Here is a 21,899-nt window from a genome sequence, read left to right on the forward strand (position 1 = left end):
GAGTGTTCTCAGTGGCTATGGACTGCTACATCAACAGGAGACCACTCTCAGCCAATCAACTTGAAGAACCCCTCATTTCTAGGAGGAGGACAGGAAGCAGGAAGCTGACACTAGCGGAGGGGATCTTCCTCTTTTTGGTTTAAGACATTGGCGTGGTGGCAGAATTTTACGTGGGCTGTTAGGAAAAGAAAGGTTTCTGTCTCTCTGGTTATACCAAATAGATCCAAGCTTTAATAAATCCTTAAAAGCCTAAACTCGATAAATTTTTCAGTGATTTTAGCCAGTTTCCCCCAAACTGGGGGAACAGATTAGAACTCACATTTAGATTTTTAAACAACACAATAGGCAGCAAGTCCCCCAGTTCCAAGAACTGAAGAATGGGTAATGTGAAGGCCCAGAAACCCAGTGCTACCAAGAAGAAAAAGGTCTAAACATTCAAGGGCAAAGTCTGAGTGATGGAGGAGGGGCCTCACCTAAGGATACCACATACCTATAAGGCTCCAACATCACAGCCATGTAAGGGGCCCTCTGAAATGGAGCCAGATTCTGAGTGAAGTTCATGGTTACATCTTCAAATAGTGCTGAATCTTGAAACAACATTTCTGTTGCCTGAGGGACAATCCACCATTCAGACTCCAATAACGATTGAAGGGAGAAGGTTTAGCTAGCTCTCAATGAAGTGAAGGATGGGTAACAAAAGAAGAGGGTGATGAAATAATCCTACAATGAGTCCCATATCCAGTAGGAAGACTTGGCCTCCTGGGAGAGGGGAACTGAGGCTCAGGTCCCTCTCAAAGAGAAGTCACTAGACTGAAAACCCAATATGACGGGAAGGAATTACAGCTACACTCAGGCATGAGAAACAATTTCAGAAAAGAATAAGGATCCACAACTTAGCTGTAACCTGTCTGGTCTCCTGCAGTTGCTCTTGTACTGAGGCAGCCCATAGTAATGGAGCAATGTCTGTCTCTCACACAGACACATAGAAATGTAGGTACAAATATACCCATACTCGGTGAGGAAACCTGGTAAGGCTGAAAAAACACTGAATTTCAAGTCCAAAAACCTAGAGAACTCTCTTCACAACTTGCTATTGTGATATTAGGGAAATCCCATCCCTTCTCTCTGTCATGGGGTTAACTTTCCTTGAGAAGAATGACACACCTTGAAGCAAGAGCAAATAAACCTATTAGGCGTGGCTGCTGCCTGAATGGCACCAGGGTGACAGAGATGACTTAACAGATTGGAGCCACAGGGCAGCTAGGTGGCACAGTGGATAAAGCACTGGCTCTGGATTCAAGAGGACCTGAGTCTAAATCTGACCTCAGACACTTGACACTAGCTGTGTAACCCTGGGCAAGTCACTTAACCCTCATTGCCCTGCCAAAAAAAAATCATTTTTTGGGGGGCAGCTAAGTGGCACAGTGGATAAAGCACCAGTCCTGGCCTGGATACAGAAGGACCTGAATTCAAATCTGGCCTCAGGCACTTGACACTAGCTGTATGACGCTGGGCAAGTCACTTAACCTTCATTGCCCCTCAAAAAAAATTGGAGCCACCTCTCACCCAACTTCTCCCTGCCCATCACCAGTGGGGGATGTTCTACCCTCGGGTGATCACCTCCAATAAGGGAACTTTCCACAGTCAGATGATCACCCCATCTGTTCCCCACCATCCATCCTCTATAAAAGTTATGGCTTTCTCCCATTTAGGGAGATAGGTATCTCAGAGAACCACCCCTTTGTGCCATACTATTTCCCCATGAGAGAAGTTTGACCTCTCTTGATTTCCTTTCTCCAGTGCCTAAATAAAATATTATTTTATTCTAATTGGATTTGTGTGCCAGAGGGTGCAATTATTTTTTTTTGCAAGGCAATGAGGGTTAAGTGACTTGCCCAGGGTCACACAGCTAGTAAGTGTCAAGTGTCTGAGGTCAGATTTGAACTCAGGTCCTCCTAAATCTAGAGCCTGTGCTTTATCCACTGCACCACCTAGCTGCACCAGGAGAGGGTGTAAATCTTTAATAAGGAATTCCTAAGGACCCCCCCAAACAAATAATTTTCCCCATGACATCTCCTTATCAGATAAGCTGATGGAGTAAGACACTTTGCAGGGGCAGCTAGGTGGCACAGTAGATAGAGTACTGGCCCTGGAGTCAGGAGTACCTGAGCTCAAATCCAGCCTCAGACACTTGACACTTAACTAGCTGTGTGACTCTGGGCAAGTCACTTAACCCTAATTGCCTCACCAAAAAAAAAAAAAAAAAGGTAATACTAATATTTAGGGAGCAGCTAGGTGACACAGTGGATAAAGCACAGGCTCTGGATTCAGGAGGATCAGAGTTCAAATTTGACCTCAGAATGTGACACTTACTAGATGTGTGACCTTGGGCAAGTCACTTAACCCTCATTGCCCAACCCCACCTCCCCCCAATTTTTTTTTTTTTTTAGTGAGGCAATTGGGGTTAAGTGACTTGCCCAGGGTCACACAGCTAGTAAGTGTGTGTTAAGTGTCTGAGGCTGGATTTGAACTCAGGTACTCCTGACTCCAGGGCCGGTGCTCTATCCACTGCGCCACCTAGCTGCCCCGCCCCCAATTTTTTTTTAATGTAAGTCTTTGCAAATCATCATCATAAGAATTCAGCTAAATCTTGCCTCAGACACTAACCAGCTTGGGCAAGTTACATAACCTCTCTCAGCCTGCTTTTTCATATGCAAAGTGAGGATAATAAAAGCACTTGATCAAATGAGAAAGTACATGTACAGTACTTGGCAAACCTTAAAGCACTAGATAGATGTGAGTTATTATTATAACTGACACATAGGGCTTTCAGCTTGACCAAGCTCTTTACACACAAATCAACAAGCATTTATTAAGTGCCTACTATGCGCCAGGCACTGTGCTAAGCCCTGGGACACAAAGAAAGGGGGGGAGATAGTCCCTGTTCTCAAGGAGCTGCCAATCTAATGGCCAGTTTCCCATGGCAGGTGTCACAATCCCCGTTTTACAGATGAGGAAGCCATTGGTGCTTTACCCTGAGTGTCAGGTGGAATGGGAACTCATATTATTGTGACTCCTTCTGATGTGGGATGGAATTTAGGGTCAAATTGATCGTGAGTCATCCCAAAAGAATTATAAGACTCAGTGACTCAGTTTTCCAAGTTTTATTGCAATACTGTGAGTGATCACAGGGAGAGAACCAGAAAAGTGGAAAAGTAACTCTCGAATAGTGAAAGACAGTTATATTTATAGTATGAATAAATTGATTATCAGTCTCATTATAATAATCTCCACCTTGGGGAGGTACAGGGGAGGGCCTGTCCTCAATATTCTCCACTTTGGGGTGTTTCAGGGGAAGGCTTATCCTAATTTGGAGTTCCTGGGGTCCTAAGCCAACCCTCAAGGTGGGTACCTTTTTCCATGGAGGTGTGTTTTGGGGGTTTACACATCATAAGGTGAATCGGGACAAATTTGGCCTTTTCTGCACATGTCTCTTTCTGGTTCCCATGACTAGTTTCAAAACATAATCATTTTTCTTTAGAATTTCTATATCCTTGTCATTTTATCATTGTTATAGTCTTCAGATCTCCTCACCCTAGGTCCCTCTGTTCCCATTATGGGTACTGATTTATGTGGGTAAGAAAACTTAGCATCCTACTTGTAAATTATCCATTAACTGGCGTCTGACTCCCTTTTAGAGCTAATATCTGAATTAGAGCTTGGGTCTTAGGTTTTTCTATTAACCCCTTTTTGCCTCCTACATCACTTCCACCACCACAACTTCATATTGTTGTGGGAAAATAGTGTGGGTCCTTGGGATTTCCTCTGTAAAGAATTATGCTCTCACACATGTCCTGGTTAGAAATAAAAGAACAGGGGTTTTTCTTGTTTTGTTTTGTTTTTTCAGTGAGGCAGTCGGGGTTAAGTGATTTGCCCAGGGTTACACAGCTAGTAAATGTGAAGTGTCTGAGGCCAGATTTGAACTCAGGTCCTCCTGAATCCAGGGCCAGTGCTCTATCCACTATGCCACCTAGCTGCCCCCAAAAGAACAGTTTTATTTGGTACAAGAGAAACTGGCTGGGAAGAAAGTTTAGAACTTTTTTTCCCCAACCAGACTGGGGAGAATGGTTTTCTAGGGCCTAGACGATGTGACCACCCGAGTGAGGGTGAAATGTCTCTTATTGGGTGGTGGGTTGGAAGCAGTCTGGTGAGGGGTGAATGTTCTGTCCCCTCCCACCACTTTGGCAGCAGCCATGCCTAATAGGATTATCTCCTCAAGGGGTGGGGGAGACTGGAATGAAGGGTGGAGGTCCTGGAATTATCTCAGTCCAGATCTCGTGCTGCTTATCTCTTTAGGTGTGTCTGTCCAGGGTCACACAACTAGTAAGTGTCAAGTGTCTGAGGCCAGACTTGAACTTGGGTCCTCCTGAATCTAGGGCTGTTGCTTTATCCATTGCACCACATAGCTGCCCACCTTTTGGCTTAGTTTCAAGTTGAAGGTTCCTTGATTTCCCCCAGAAAACTTCTGAGGTACCCTAGGCCCATAACATTCCCCACTTCTCTTTATTTAAGGAAAAGGGGCGAAGGTTCTTCTCTAACTGCTTCAGGCTGAGCATGGTTGTAGAGCTGTCCCTAGATCACTGGGTGCTAAGTAGAAGTCTTTATGGGCATGGTCCAGGTGGTGGAGTTGTTTAAGCAGGAGTAGTAGCTGCCATGAGGTTGAAAGCCTTGAGTCTGCATGAGACAAACTTTACTAAGAGGTTAAAAAAGACAAGGGCCAAAAATCAAAAGAAAAAGGACTAATATCACTATCGGAATAAAGGAGGTCAACCAAGAAAAGAGCCAAGAATCCCAGGAACCCAAATGAGGAGTGAAGAGCCTTTCACAAGTGTCCTTCATCCAATGAGAGATATCATGGAGATTCTGTACTTGTGTCTCAACTTTCCTTGAATTGTTAATATATACACAACAAAATGTATTCGGGACCATATGTTCCACCTTCAGCAGCAAGAAGATAGTCTAAGTCTATTCTGTTGTCTAATACTACATTGGTAGATGGCACAGTGGTAAAGCACCGGCCCTGGATTCAGGAGTACCTGAGTTCAAATCCGGCCTCAGACACTTGACACTTACTAGCTGTGTGACCCTGGGCAAGTCACTTAACCCTCATTGCCCTGCAAAAAAAAAAAAAAAAACCAAAAAAACCAAAAACTAATACTACATTGGCTGGAGTATCAAGGAATTCTTATAAATCTTGTAGCCCAGCTACTGTTTCATTCAAGAGTCTCTTGATTGCCAGGGTAAGATTAGTTAATATAGTATCCTGTTCATCATAGCCTATAAAAGGGATAGTGAGAGCTGCTGCCTTCTTAACCCACCAGAGAAAATCATCCCAAGAGCCACATTTAGTTCTCAAGAGATGATTAGCTGGAAGGGTTGATGGATTGGGAAAAACCTTTACTCTGGTGTCCAAAAATCCCATTGTTCACTGCACATAGTGTTTGTAAGGGCTGAGACATGAAGTTGTCATGACTTTCTGGGAGTATTCATCAAGAGATAGGCCTGTAACAAAGATAAGCAAATTCTGGCATCCACAAAGACATACCCTTGGGGGCATACAGGGAGCCCTTGGTGTTGCTGAGCAATGTCTCAATTTCCTTGCCCCATTTTGAGGTTGTATTGCATGACGGTATAATGCCAGGCCATGTCTGACTGTTCTTAAGGGTCTTTAATATACCCCAAGAAGTTGGAGGCCAAGAGGGTTGCTTAAGGGTGGAATAATCTTTAAAGCTGTCACCTGGAGTCAGGACAGTGTAATCAGGTTGCCAGTACGTGCACATGGATAAGTAAAATGAGTCCCCTGTATTATTGTAAGTAACAAGTGATCCTATACCATTTATGTACAAGGCATGTGTGAGGTTAAATGAGACAGGTAACCTGATGGGGTCCATTGATCACTTTCCCTCCCTTAATTAACATTGTCCCTGTGTACTGTTTCCTGGGATAGGTTGTATTGAAGTAAGGTTGCCTGGCAGTGAAACATGGAATGCCTTTAAAGATCTCCTGTATAGGACAATTGCTTCAGTTTACCCAAATAATCCGAGAAGACCACTTAGTCAAGCAGAGACAGATTTATTTCATTCTCATGCGAATGGACGACCTCATGCAAAGAATGAAGAGCACGCTGATGAGCTCAGAAGTTAGGTTTTTGTGGAAGTTTGAAGGGGCAGTCCTCTAATGCACAGGGTGGGCTCACAATCTAAAATCCAATCCTGTCTCACCCAGTTTCACATGCTGAGCTCATGATCAGGGTATGGATGCATGCTCAGCTAGGTCGGAGAGCTGGGGGGAAGGGGAGGGGGAAAGGGTGAAACCACTCCACCTGTGTAAGGAGGGGGCAAGGGGGAAGAAGGGGGGGTGGCACCAGGATCTGGGCTTAGGAATGCAAGAAGGGAGAGGTAGTACCAGGGTTGGTTTATGCTGACAGGCCATAGCTCTCCTGCTTGGCCACAGAACAAGGAAGGGGGAGGTGTGTTTTAGCAACAGGATGGAATATGGACAGAATGGTCTAGTAATAGCAGGGACTGGGGGCTGGGTACTTTCTAGACCTCAGCCTCAGAGTCTGAACTGACTCAAGTCCACTATATCCTATCTGAATGTGGTAAAAATTAGAGAAACGCTCCCTGAAGGGAGGCGAAGGGTGCTTCTGGAATACTAGGCATCTTCTGGAATTCAGCCTTTTCATGCTTGGCCTTTGTGGTGGTGGAGCCTGTTAGCTGTCTCTGGTGGCTGCTGTTCTGGCAGCTTGAGCAACTGTAAACTTTCAGGTTTGGTGAGTTAATTACAGAAAATCCTAAATTCCTTTGAACTAGCTTAATTGGAAACAGTCTGGGTATCAGAATAGGTTAAGCTTAGAGTTAAGAATATTTATCTGTATTTCTATTTTCCTATTTCCTTATCTTTGATTTTTATTAGTTTCACCTTTGTTGTTTAATTAATTCCCAAGTAATAAAATCTGATCCTTTTGTGAACTAAGAGCTTAGAGGCTCCTTTCTTATTGGCCTGGGAGAAATATCTAAAAAGTGCAGTTCAGAAGGGAGGGTAAACCTAAAAGGTCCCTCAGATTTCCAGGACCCCAGTATTAAGGTGAGTCACCCAATAACACTCCATATATCAAATTATGGCTCTCACACCACCCACTTCCCGAAGTGGTTTTGCAAATATAAGGGGAGTTGTATAGTGAGGAGATGTGAAAGGAGGAGGCAAAGAAGTGGAGAAATTAACACCATGAACTATGGGAAGGGATCCATCACTATCCTGGGGGTGTCTCTTACACACCCAGCAATCTGATGGTCCAGCCCTGGCAACTGTATCACCTGGTTGGACTATTGCGTTATATTGCCATGTGTCAGGGCTAATAAGTGAGGAAGGGTACAAGGGCAGAAGGGCAAAGAGCACAAGTGAGGAGAGTTACATAATGGAGGGAACAGGGTGATACATTGTGATTGACACTGAAGGAAGGATAGTGAAGGAGAGGTACACTGTTTAGTAAAAGGTATCAGAGCAGTTGTAGACCCTCACCAGGATCAGCTCTTTTTCTTAAACAGAAACTTCAGGTCTTCTACTGGTTCACATGAATATTCAAAAGTGTCTTCTGAACTGGGTCCTATAGGGACAAAAGGTTTGATCTGGGAGATAGGAGTCCAAGGAGTGCAGTCCCTCCAGTTTTACTGCTGTAGGGCTAGACAGGATTACCCAACAGGGCCCTCCCAGCAGGGGGTTAACTGGTTTGTGGCCTCGCCTGTGTCCCAGCCTTTAAGAAAAACTAAGTCTCCTGGTTGGGCCAGGTGTTGGATGGCCATGTCATCCTGAGCCAGAAGCTTAGGTAGTATTTGATCTGCATATTCTCGGATGGCCTGATGCACAGACCCCAGCTGCCTGGAAAAGCTGGTGATGGCATGGGTGTCTGGATCAAGGAGAGGATCCATTTTAAGAAATTGTCGGGGGGCAGCTGGTAGCACAGTGGATAAAGCACTGGCCCTGGATTCAGGAGGACCTGAGTTCAAATCCCGCTTCAAACACTAGACACTAGCTGTGTGACCCTGGGCAAGTCACTTAACCCTCATTGCCCCACAAAAAAAAAAAGAAACAACCCCCCCCAAATAAAAAGTAAATAAAAGAAATTGTCAGACACAGGAGTTCAAAAGGGCTTAAACCTGGTTTATCCCAAGGTGCCATCCATATTGGAGTCAGAGTAATGGGGAGTGCCTAGACCCAGTCTAGTTTTGCTTCTGTACAGATCTTAGTAAGGGTGCTTTCTAAGGTCTGGTTCATGCGTTCTACTTTTCCCGAGGACTGGGGGTGCTGGGCAGAGTAGAAGTGATAAGTGATGCCCAATGCCTTTGTTATGAGTTGTGTAACCTGAGAAGTAAAGGTTGTGACATTATCGGTCTGGAGAGATTTGGGGAGACCAAATCGGGAATCATTTCATTTAGGAGGGCTTTGGCTACATCAAAGGCTTTCCCAGATCTGCTAGGTAACACCTCTACCCAGCCAGTGAAAGTATCAACAAAAATCAGAAGACCCTGTACCTCCGACATGTGGGCAAATGAGTGAAATCAATCTGCCAGTCTTCTCCAGGGAGCTCCCCCCTATGCTGGACTGGTTTCAGAAGAGAGGGAGGTTTTAAGGCTCCACCTGTATCGGTCTGGGCACATAGGGAACAGCGGTGACAAATTTCCCCCACAGTTTTGGTAGTGCCCTTCCCAGTAAACAGGGTTTGAATCAGGGTAATTAATGACTCCCTTCCTAGATGGGTGGTCTGATGTAGGCCTGAAGCTGACTTGCAGACCATATTGCCTGGAAGAAGAAGTTGCCCAGTGGGGAATCTATACCAACCAGTTGTTTCAAGAGTAAAACCTTGGCCTGTAGCACAACTTACTTCCTCTTGTGTATAAGAGGGAGAGACTCCTGGAGGAATGGAGGGATGGAGAGGGATCATGGCGAGGGTGTGGCACCCTCTGGCTGAGGCTTTTGTGGCAAGGTCTGCTCTCTGGCTTCCCTGAGAAATAGAGGAGTCTCCCATTTGGTGTCTCTGACAGTGCATCACAGCCACTTCATGAGGTAGAGTTACTGCCTCAAGAAGGCAAATGATTTCTGACCCATGTTTGACAGGGGAGTTCTTGGAGGCTAATAGTCCCCGTTCTTTCCAGACTGTGCCATGAGCATGAAGAACATGGAAAGCATATTTGGAGTCAGTATAGATGTTAGCTGACCCATTCTCAGCCAACTCTAAGGCCCTAATAAGGGCAATAAGTTCTGCTTTCTGAGCAGAGGTCCCAGAAGGGAGACTCTGGACCTCAATGGTGTCTGTTAAAGAGAAAACAGAATACCCAAGCCCTCCTTTCCCCATTTTCAACAAAGGAGGAGCCATCAGTGAACCAGATTATGTCTGGATTTAGTAGGGGAGTATCCCACAGTTCTGGGTGGTTAGAGAATGTGATCAATTAATTCTAGGCAGTCATGGTGATGTAGGATAGTAAATAGATAATCAGATTGATCATGAGGTGTCCTAAAAGAATTACAAGATTCAGTGACTCAGTTTCCTAAGTTTTATTGAAAGACTGTGATGACCACAGGGAGAATACCAGAAAAATGGGAAAGGTATATCAAATAGAAAAGGAAAGATGGTTATATTTATAATCAGAAAATAATTGATCATCTCCTCATTATCCTAATGTCCTACTTGTGGGAGGTTCATGGGAGGTATTATCCTAATTTGGACTTCCTGGGGCCCTAACCCCACCACCCCAGGCAGGTACCTTTTTCCCTGGAGGTATGATTTTGGGGTTTACATATCATAAGGACACATTTGGTCCTTTCCGTGCATGTTCATAAAGACATGCTTAAATTTGTCAGAGTTTATAATATCTCTTTATTTAAGATCTGGTTTCTAGGTGTCCTGTTATCTAGGAATATTAATGGTTATTAATAGTTAATGGTTGGGGCAGCTAGATGGCACAGTAGATAGAGCACCAGCCCTGGAGTCAGGAGGACCTGAGTTCAAATCCAGCCTCAGACACTTGACACTTACTAGCTGTGTGACCCTGGGCAAGTCACTTAACCCCAATTGCTTCACCAAAAAAAAAATAGTTAATGGTCTCTAGTTATAGCTCTGTTGATGGTGAGGGTTGATAGAGAAAAACCCTCTTGGTTACCATAAGAAGACAAAACTTAAATGTCTCTGTTAACCCTTTTAGGTACTATTAATAAGGACTCAAGCCTCAATTTATCTGTCAACCCCTTTTTGCCTCCTCTATCAATGGGGTATGCTACCTTCAGGATGTGGGAGGAGTGTAACACGGTTTAATGTCCTGCACACTTGTAAAGTGAGCCCTGGGGTATCTAACAAAAGAGACTGATATTTAGTCATACGCCTTGTGGTAAGACATCTGTGTCCCCTAATCTCCACAACCCCTTTGGTCTGAGAGCTGCAGCAGCTACTGCCTTCAATATGATTATTTTAAGAGACCCCCACTTCATCCTGTACAAATTTGTTTGCATGTTAAATCCCCATTGGTCCCTTGAGGGCAGGAACTGTCTTTCACTTTTCTTTGCAACCCCAGAGTTTAGTGCAGAGCCTTGCACACAGCAAGTATTTAATAAATGCTTCTTGACCTGTTTTGCCTTGAAGGGTTGGTGTGGGCAATACTTGGGACGTCCCTACCCCTCTTTAACTTTGTATCCCACCATCCTAAATGCCTGGTCTCTCAGAGGAGAGCTTCTCTGAGGGCAGCCTCCCCACATGAAGATGGAGGGGACGAAGAGGATAGAGTGTGGGGTGTGAGAGGACAGAGCAAGCATGCATGGGAGGTGTCCATTTCTCACCTACCCGGGGCTCCAGCAGGTGTTGCAAAGCTCCAGGAGAGCGCTGTAGAGAGCTCCTCTTCCCCACAGCACCCTCGATAATCCTCCCCACTTCCCTCCTGAAGGAGGGTGGGAGTGTCACCGCCACCCAAGTCAGACCCTGCCAGAGTGGGAACCACGCCAGAACGGAAGCACCAAGGCTCTCATGGGCCCTTGGTGGTGGCTGGGGCTTCCTTGCACAGGACACAGAAATGGAGTTACCTCATCCAGGAACTCAGGGCAGAACTGGAAATAAAAGGGAGGGGGGAACATTCCTTCTTATTGATTAGGTTTGTGTCTCAGGAAAATCACTTTAGTGGTTGAAGGGAGAATGAATTTGTGGTAAAAATTATTTGTGGTATAAGCAGCTTTTGAAGAACCTCCCCTTTGGGGGGATAAAAGATTGAATGCTCCCTGAAGGGAAGTTTGAGGGCACTTCCAGAACGCTAGCTCTGGAGTCACTTCTGGAACGCTAGTTCGCTCTCAGTGTGGTGACTGCTGACCTGGTGGCGCGTGCTAGTTCTCGGTCTGGTGGGCTATTCAGGTGTTTGGTGAGTTTAATTACGGAAATCCCTAAATTCCTTTGAACTAGCTAAATTAGAAATGGTCTGGGTTTTGAATAGGTTAAGTTCAGAGTTAAGAGTATTTATCTGTATTTCTATTTTTCTATTTCCTTATCTTTGATTTTTTTATTAGTTTCACCTTTGTTGTTTAATTAATTCCCAAGTAATAAAATCTGATCCTTTTGTGAACTGAAGCTTAGAGGCTCCTTTCTTGTTGGCCTGGGAGAAATATCTAAAAAGGGCAGTTCAGAGGGGAGGGTTAAACCTAAAAGGTCCCTCATATTTCTGGGATCCCAATATTAAGGCAAGTCACCCAAATAATGCTCCATATATCAAATTTTGGCCCTCACAGATTGGAGTGGAGAGAGACTTGAGGCAACATGCAGGCTACAGTACAGTGACTGGCACATGGTAGGTGCTTACTAAATGTTGATTAATAAATCTTCTAATGTACAATCTGGCCATTACCCTTGATTTTACCAGCTAGATGGCAAAGTATGTAGAGTACCAATATGGGAGTTGGGAAAATGTAAGTTCAAATCTTCCATCAGACTTATTAGCTTTGTGGCCATGGGCAAATCACATAATTTCTATTTGCCTCAGTTTTCTCATCTGTAAAATGGTGATGATAACAGCACCTACTTCATAAAGTTGTTGTGAGGATCAAATGGGATAATATATGTAAAGCATTTTGCAAACTTTAAAGTGCTGTATAAATGTAAGCTATTAGAAAGTGTTAGTATTGGGGGCAGAGCCCAGATGGCAGAGGAAAGACATTAAACGCACAGAGTTCCAGACACAATTACCCCAAAACAGCAATAAAACAACCCCTGGAGCTGCAAAACCCATAAAAAGATGGGCTGAGATTATTTTTCCAGCCAAAGACAGATTAAAGGGGGCTGTGCTGGGCTGCAAGAAGAGTCCAACCCCTAGATTGCACTAACACAGTCCCCAGGCAGACTGCACCAGAGAAACTTACCCCAAGCCTCAAAATCAGCTGCAGCATCATCATCTTCTGTAACTAAGCTTATGGTCAGGTGAGAGGGCTGAGCAGCTGGTGGGGGTGGGGGGTGGGAGAGGGGGTAAGTGCAAGGGATGTCTGCTGGACCTAAGGAGGAATTCAGCTGTCCCACCCCAGCAGGGAACCAGGAAGAAATCTTGAGTGATGGGAGGCCCAGGTGGGAGAGGGTGCAGGCTTGTTGGAGCTAAGAACCACCACAGCACACAAAGTTCTGCTAGCAGGTTAATTAGCAAGTTGGCTTGAGGTTATCTTTGGACCAGAGAACAGGCCAGGTGAGAGAAAAACCTGCCCTCCCTCAAACCAAAACACCTGGGACCCTCTGAAGCTTGGGACAGTGTAGCTTGGAAGTAGGGCCCCACTATAAGAGGGAGTTAAAAGTCAAGTAAACGATGGCAAAATGAGCAAGCAAAGGAAGTTGAGAATTGTAGAAAGTTTCTTCAGCAACAAGGAAGATTGAGGTGCACCCTCAGAAGAGGATAACAACCTCAGGGCCCCTACATCCAAAGCTTCCAAGAAAAACATGAATTGGTCTCAGGCTATGGAAGCACTCAAAAGGGACTTTGAAGAGAAAGTAGGAGAGATAGAAGGAAGATTTAGGGAGATGGAGGAAAGAATGGAAAGAGAAATGAAAGCCATGCAGAAGAGTCATGAGAAAAAAGTCAACAGCTTGGAAAGCCAGATGGAAAAGGAGATACAAAAGCTCTCAGAAGAAAATAATTGCCTAAGAATTAGGATTGAACAAATGGAAGCTAGTGACTTTATGAGAAACCAAGATACAGTAAAGCAAATCCAAATGAATAAAAAAAATAGAAGGCAATATGAAATATCTCCTTGGAAAAACAGCTGACCTGGAAAATAGATCCAGGAGAAATGATTTAGAAAGTGATAGTATTGCCAATACACCTCTAAATATTCCACTTCCATAATCAAGAACTCTGAAAAATTATTTTATCTGATCATAATCTGCTATCATTCAATCTCTCCCTATGCTTTACTCCTCCTAAATCTAATCTTCAACCTCATCATGACCTCTGATTCCTATGCACCACAATACCAGACCATCTCATCTGCTGTAGCTATAATTTCCTCCTTCCTAATCTCAACCTTTTGGTTAACCAGTTCAGCTCTACACTGGCAACTGCTCTCAAATTCCTGATTTTATGCCTTACTAAATCTCAATCCTGTATTACTCTCAGCATCTACTTCTTTTACTCCTAATTCTCCTGCTGCAGAACTGTGCTGGAAGAATTCAGGCAATTATGTTGATTGGATCCACTCCCAGATAATGTATATTATCTCATCTCAACTGTACACACAGCACAAAGAAAATCCTTTTACTCATCCTTCTTTTCTTTTTTTTTTTTTTTTAGTGAGGCAATTGGGGTTAAGTGACTTGCCCAGGGTCACACAGCTAGTAAGTGTTAAGTGTCTGAGGCCGGATTTGAACTCAGGTACTCCTGAATCCAGGGCCAGTGCTCTATCCACTGCGCCACCTAGCTGCCCCCATCCTTATTTTCTATCCTAGTCACAGCAGTTATTCCAAATTAATGTGAGATTTAAAATTGGATACTAGAGCTAAGTCATCAACATATTGTACTAGTGTGGAGCCTTTAAAGGTAATGGAGGCCAGATCCTGCTGGATGTTATTATGGTAGAAGGGGAAGCCACTATTAAAAAAAAAGAATTCTGGTAGCTTCTGAGGCTCGATGGCCTCACCCACAGCATATACTTAAAATGCCTTTGAAAAGTCATCTTACCTTTGGCTATATTACAGGCCTGTGTAAGAGCCACAAGTTCAGCAGCCTGCGCACTAAAATGGGAAGGCAGAGAAACTGCCCAGAGGGTGTCATAATCAGAAACTACAGCAGCTCCAGTAAAACGGGTTTCCTCTCTCATAAATGAGGAACCATTAAGTCACCCACATCTCCCTCTAACCTTTCAACAGAGAAACATGCCTTATTCTTTCCCCTAATACTAACCCTAATTCCAAGCTCCTCTTTTTCCCTTTTCTTCATAACAACCCCTTAACATTATCCCTCATTGTCTCCTGCTTTACTCCAGTATTCCCACACTAACCTCTCTGCAAGCTACCCTTGCTATCAGTATTTATTTAATTTAGAATTTCTTATCTGTTGGTTTACTTTCCTGGAGGCTACAAACCCACCACCAGGCTCCTCCATCCTTAAAAATCCTCAGTAAACTTTACTGCCCCTAGGGGAAGCTAGGTGGGGCAGTGGATAGAGTGCCAGATGTGGAGTCAGAAAACTCATATTCTGAGTTAAATTTGGCCTCAGACACTTACTAACTGCATGACCCTGGGCAAGTCTTTTACCATTTGCCTTAGTTTCCTTACCTGTAAAATGAGCTGGAGAAGGCAAATCACTCCATTATCTTTGCCAAGAAAACTCCAAACAACTGAACAACTAAGACTTTGCTGTACCGTAAAGCTATTGTCCTATACTTTCTTCCCTTTCTCAGTCATTATCTTTGAAAGAATTGTCTACACTAGTTGCCTTTGCTTCCTTTCCTCTCAAACTCTTCTAAACCCTCACAATCTGACTTCCAATTTTATCATTCAATTCAAACTACTTGCTTCAAAATTACAACTGATCTCTTGTTAAATTTAACACTTTTTTGATCATGTGACATGGGTCGGAAGATGGCATCTCCCACAGATGAGACCGACCTGGAAGCATCCTTGTTGAGTTTTGAAAAACTTGATCAAGCCTCACCAGACCTCTGGCCTGAACAATTACCAGGTGTTGCTGAATTTGCAACATCCTTCAAAAGTCCTATCACAAGCTCTCCACCCAAATGGATGGAGAACATGATGATATTGATATGCTAAAAGAGTTAGGCAGCCTCACCACAGCTAACCTAATGGAGAAAGTACTAATGGAGAAAGGGCTACAGAATCTAGCCTATCAACTGGGATTGGATGAGTCTAGAGAGATGACTCAGGGAAAATTTCTCAACATTCTGGAGAAACCCAAGAAATAAGCCACAGCTTGTGAATAAGATAAAATGGACTATGAATGTTCTTCCTTCCTTCCAGCTCAGATCTCACAGCCCCGCACCGCTTTCTCAGGCCTAGGGTAGGTGGTCAGGAACGCACTTCTCTACTGCTTCTGTGGCTCTGCTTCTTGTTGAGGACATTGGTTGGGAGAGGAGGATCCTCTCCTCATAAGGATCATTACTTACTGTTGTTCCATAAGCATTGAGACTTTGGCATTCTAAGCCTCGATCACCAGAAAGTCTTGTTTTATTCTTCAGAATGAAGTGCCACTTCTCTATTTATAGAGATGATGTAGCATCTGCCTCCTTACGATCCCTTCTTTGGTCCAGCTTAGTGATATCTCTGGTCTAAATCATACTATTTGAATTTGGTGCATATTGGGTGGGCCCTTTAGTCATATGGATTTCTTAGATAGGTTGTCGATGAGGAGAAAAGACGACTCACTGGGAATTTGGAATTGGCCCATGTAGGATATTATTTCTATCCTGAAATAGCCTAGCATGTCCTAGCTCCTAAGCATCCACATCCTGAGAAATAGGAGTTTCCTAAAACATCATCTGATCGGACAATTCCTTACCTCTCATTATAGTTTTATTTCCCATTGTGTCACTTACTATTTCTTCCATTCTTGGTAAGGGGTAGCAGGATAGGAGGGAGTGATGGCTTGGTCCTTCTAGAGCTAGTTGTAAGGTGAAAGCTCTATAATGGGAACCTATATCATAAGCTATCATATTATGTCATAAGATATCATGGCTCCCTGGTAGTCTCCCAGTAAATTTAACACTTTTTCTCAATCCCCATCCTGATGGATGCAACAGTATCAAATGTTACAAAAAGCTATGGATCACACTCTCTGACATGGACACTCTCTCCTCCCTAGATTTCTTTAACCCTTCTCTCTTGGATCTCCTCTAATGTTTTGTTTTTGTTTTGTTTTTTTAGTGAGGCAATTGGAGTTAAATGACTTGCCCAGCGTCACACAGCTAGTAAGTGTTAAGTGTCTGAGGCCGGATTTGAACTCAGGTACTCCTGACTCCAGGGCCAGTGCTCTATCCACTGCACCACCTAGCTGCCCCAGGATCTCCTCTAATGTGACAGCTCCTCAGTCATTACTGGATCATCATCCATGTCCTTAATTGTGAGTGTGTTCCAGGGCTCTGTCTTGGGCTCCCTTCTCTCTCTGCTGCATCGTCTTACTGACTTCATCAGTTCCTATGGGTTCCATTATCATCTCTATGCAGATGAGTCACACATCTATAAATCTAGCTCTAGTTTCTCTCTTGAACTTTGGTCCTTTAACATCAATTGCACCAACTCACAGTTCAACCAATAATCCATTAGTATGCCAGTCTTTCCACAGCCCTTTCAACATTAACTATTCACATCTTTGATCATCTTTGCCAATTTACTGTGTGAGATCTCAAAGTTGTTTTTATTTGCATTTCTCTTAATGTTTGGATTTGGAGCATCCTTTCACAGCTGTTAATAGCTTGTAATTCTCTTGACAATTGTTTGTTCATATCTTTTAACCACTTCTCTAACAGAGTATAGCTATTGACTTTGTTTCTATATATCTGGTACATCAGATCCTTTATCAGAGATGTCTGATGTTTTTCTCAGTTGACTGCTTCTCTTCTTGTATTAGATGTTAATTTTGTGCAAAGCTTTTTTTCATTTCATACTATCAAAGTTACTTTTTTCATAATTGCCTCTATCTCTTCTTTTGTGTGTGTGTGGGAGCAATGAGGGTTAGCCTCTATCTCTTCTTTAAGAATTTATATCTTCTTCCCCAACTGTGGAAGCATGTTTCTTTTCTAATTTTTTATTTTATTTTATTTTATTTTATTTTTTTTAGTGAGGCAATTGGGGTTAAGTGACTTGCCCAGGGTCACACAGCTAGTAAGTGTTAAGTGTCTGAGGCTGGATTTGAACCCAGGTACTCCTGACTCCAGGGCCGGTGCTCTATCCACTGCGCCACCTAGCCGCCCCTTTTCTAATTTTTTAAATGGCCTTACCTTTAATATTCAGTCAATATATCCAGTTTTGTGGGAATTTAGTATAAGATGTTGGTCCAAGTCTAATTCTGCCAGACTGTTTTCCAGTCTTCCCAGAAATCCTTAGGAAAAAGGGAGACCTTTTCTAAGCAATTTATGATTTTCGGCTTGTCAAGTACTGGGTACCTGTTTCCTTATTTCTGATTGTCTAGTCTATTGATCTACTTTTTGTATATCTCTCTTTCTAAGCTGTGTGATCCAGGCATAGGCTCAATCATAGGGACTGGTTTTCAGCAACTGGGATTTTTATCTGTATTCTATTTCAGCCTATACTGTTCCAAAAAAAGCAGTCTATCAATGGATACTGCTCCTAGGAGTTTCCCTTTCCCATTAACTGCTTTGCTTGGTTTCCACTTCATAAATATTATACCTCACCCAAGGAGAGATCACCACTTGAAATCTCATCATAATGGAGACCATTCCTCAACACCTTCTCAGCACCCTCAATTGCTGTTGCCTTTCCCCTCTGATAGAGGGCTTAGAACTTTCCAGGGGGCAGCGAGATAGCACAGTGGATAGGGCACTGGCCCTGAAATTGGGAGCACCTGAATTAAAATCTCACCTCAGATATTTACTATGTGATCCTGGGCAAGTCATTTAACCCCAATTGCATTAAACATCAGATGCCATCTCCAGTCATCCTGATCTATATCTTGCCACTGGACCCAGATGGCTCTGGAGGAGAGAGTGAGGTTGGTGACTTTGCACAGCCCTCTCTCACTTAAATCCAATTCAGCACAAGTCATGTGATCACCGCCTGATGTTATGGTGCTCTATGAGAATTAAGGACAAACAACAAAAATAACTTTCCAGCAAGTCTTCATTCTCCATCAGCAGCTCTGCTTGGTTTCTGCTCCAGTAACATCATGCCTCAGGTCAGGTATCCTCTACCAGCAGCCCTTCTACACCTTTTCACCTTCCTTTTTGAGTACTATTTCTCCCCATTAGATTGTAAGTCTTTTGAGGACAGGGAGAATGTTTTTTTCTCATTAGTATCCTCAGCATTTAACACAGTGCCTGGCACATGGGTATTTAATGTTTGTTGACTGTCGAGTGATACCTCAAGCATCTTAATTCATAATCATTCCACATAGAAAATGACATGTTAGCAATGGTCTTGTGCACAGTGTTGACCCAGTTTCAGAATAAGCAGACTGATCTGAGATTGGAACAGAAGTTATTTGGTTACCAGTGGCCTACACCTCATAACAGCTGACTTGATAGGATAAAATATACTTTGATGGGCAGTGAAAGGAGTACACAAGATGTGACTAACTTGAACAAGAGCTAGTTAACCCATAGTGACCTTTCAGGGAACTTGTGTTAGGGCCTATTCTAGTCCTGGCCAGTTAGTTACCCGCTGGCCCATCTCATAAATGCAAGATCTACCAATATATAAAATATTGAGCAAAATACCCTTTAGTGAGTGTTTATTTGTTTAATATATAATCTTTAGAGTAGTGGTGTCAATTAGAAATGGATCCCTAACATTATCTATGCTGTATTATTTTAAAAACTTATTCTTGTTCACTATTTCCCTTTAATCTAGTTTCACTTTAATCTAGTTAGCCACACTGTTTTCCAGCCACTTGGCTTACAATCCATGAATCTGACAGCTCTGTTTTAGAGGCTGGAGATTGGTTCAGCAGAGTTGAATTAAATCAGAAATTCAGGTCATGAATAAACTTTGGTCTCTTTGTCCTTTGTATGAGGTCATGGTTATCTGTGTAGAAATTTCTCAGATGTCCAACTAAGTCATCCTCTTACCATCGGCTAGGCATTTTAGAGACAATTTCCTGATTAAACTGATTACTGTGTACCAATGTAATTTTTATTGATTTTCACCCTTTTGTTTTCCCCTCTAAAGCCCACTGAGGTCTCCCATCTCCTTAATTATAACTTCACTGATGATTTGACGTGGGTTCAAACAGGTCCATAGTACCTGGGATCATGGGTCAGTGGTCTCCAAAGGGATGGATAGGATCCCCAGAGGAGCTGTGGCATCACCCCATAGGGGCCAATCAATTGCAGGGTGAAAAGACTGGACCCCACCGTGCTTTGATGCTCTATTGTGGGTCAAGTCTCTAACATATCCATACCTACACTTAACCCTCTTCCTCATTTCATTCCCTTCCTATGATATACAAGTTCCTAATCTCCCCCATTCTGAGTCACTATCCAAGCACACACAGCAGTTACACAGGTACCATTAGGAGAATTCTGGTCCTACTCCCAGATCACCTCATGGCTCTGGTAAGTGCCCCTCTGAGGGTGGGCTTCATGCTTAGGGGCAAAAATTAGTTAGAGCCTCACTTCCTTTTTTTTATTTTAGGAAAAATATAGCAAATCACATGAACATGAATGGACTGTGATCTAGGTCACAGATTTCATTCCAAACTTCCCTATCACTGTTGTGAAGGCACCAACATCTTTCTAGTCACCCAGAATCTTACCTTAGTGTCATCTTTAACTCTTCACTTTCCCTCAGTCCACATGCATGTATCCACTCATTTATCTAATCCTGTCATTTCTACCTTCATATCTCTTACTTCTGTCCCCTCTCTTCTCACACTACCACCACCATAGTTCAAGGCCTCATCACCTCTGAACCCTGGACTATTATAATAGCCTCTTACTAATGTGGAGATGTTTTACATGATTGCATATGTATAACTTATATTGAATGGCTTGATTTCTTAGGGAGGGGTGAGGAGGGAGGAAGAAAATTTGGAACACAAAGTTTTTTAAAAATCAATATGAAAAAATGTGGGTTTTTTACATGTAACTTGGGGGAAATTATAAATAAATTTAAATTTTTAAAAATAGCCTCTTACGGGGCAGCTAGGTGGCGCAGTGGATAGAGCACTGGACCTGGAGTCAGGAGTACCTGAGTTCAAATCCGGCCTCAGACACTTAACACAAGCTGTGTGACCCTGGGCAAGTCACTTAACCCCAACTGCCTCACTGAAAAAAACATTTAAATAAATAAAAATAGCCTCTTAGTCTCTTTTCCTCAGATCTTTACCTGTTCTAAATCATTCTCCACACAGATGCCAGATTTTTCTAAAGTTCAGGTCCATTTGTCTCCTCTACTCAATATACTACAGTGACTTCTTGTTGACTCTAGCATAAAATATTTTATTTTTCTTGTGCTTTTGAAATGTCTATTTTTATGCCTTATAATGTACCTAAGTATTAGTATATTGACAAATATATATGTATATATATTGGTAGTGCATGTTCCAAAAATTTTTTACCAATGAGATGCTCAGTTTTAAAAAGTATGGGAACCACTCCCATGGACAGGATCTTTTACATTCCAGTCCCATGTCTGTCATCCCCTCTCAACTAATTACAATGCTCAAAAATCCCAAAGCATAGATCTAGATGGTGAGATAACTTTCTTCCCCACCAATAACCATTGTGGGATACCCTGAAAAGCAAGAGAACATTTCCAACACTGGTCAGAGATATACTTTTTCCTGTATAAAAGGAGAAAGCTGGTAATCTATCTATAAAAGTGATCTGGGGCAGCTAGGTGGCACAGTGGATAGAGCACCGGCCCTGGAGTTAGGAGGACCTGAGTTCAAATCTTGACACTTACTAGCTGTGTGACCCTGGGCAAGTCACTTAACCCCAATTGCCACACACACACACACACACACACACACACACACACACGCAAAAAGTGATCCACTAGCACCCCAATATGAACTCAGATAAGAGGCAGCATGCCTCCCATCTCCAGCCTGCTATAATGAATATTCTTTAATAAATTTTATTTGAATGGTTGTTTTATATGTGGATTTTCTTTACCCTTTCCTAGTAACAGTAAATGCATACGTTCATTTCAAAACACCTGTTTTGCTAAATAAAGGAGCTGAAATGGGTAGGAGAAAATGATCAAATCTATTTAAAAACTACTAGAACTCACAAGAGAACCCTCACTCAAATTGCTGTAATGAGTGGCTTTAATTCAGAGTACCATAATTTTATTTATTTCTGATCGGTATGGGTTTTTCTGTGAGCTGTGGCTTCTAGGATTTAATTTTCTGCCACCAACTCAGGGCTGTCCATCAGACAGGAAAAAAAGAATGTTCGGGAACCAGTCAGTGGCTAGAGTAGGGCAGGGTACACATAATGGAAATGAGAAAACCTCAAAGTTGAGGTTCAGTCTACAACATAAAAAATAAGCATGAATTTAAATAAAGAAACCAAAGCTTAAGAAGCAACAGGTAGGGTAAGATAGATACAAAACAGATGTGGCCTTAGTGCAGTTGAAGTTAATCTGCTGCCTTATCAAAACCTGCTTGAAAAAAAGACAAGCAGACAACTATTAG

The 21,899-nt window shown here is 42.9% G+C and overlaps 1 pseudogene; it reads left to right on the forward strand.

Moving 5' to 3' along the window:
• Window positions 1-15,136: 15,136 nt before the first annotated feature.
• On the forward strand, window positions 15,137-15,571 carry LOC122734987 (annotated as a pseudogene).
• The last annotated feature ends 6,328 nt before the right edge of the window (window positions 15,572-21,899 follow it).

Source organism: Dromiciops gliroides, chromosome 1 (assembly GCF_019393635.1).
Source record: "Dromiciops gliroides isolate mDroGli1 chromosome 1, mDroGli1.pri, whole genome shotgun sequence".
NCBI lineage: Eukaryota > Metazoa > Chordata > Mammalia > Microbiotheria > Microbiotheriidae > Dromiciops > Dromiciops gliroides.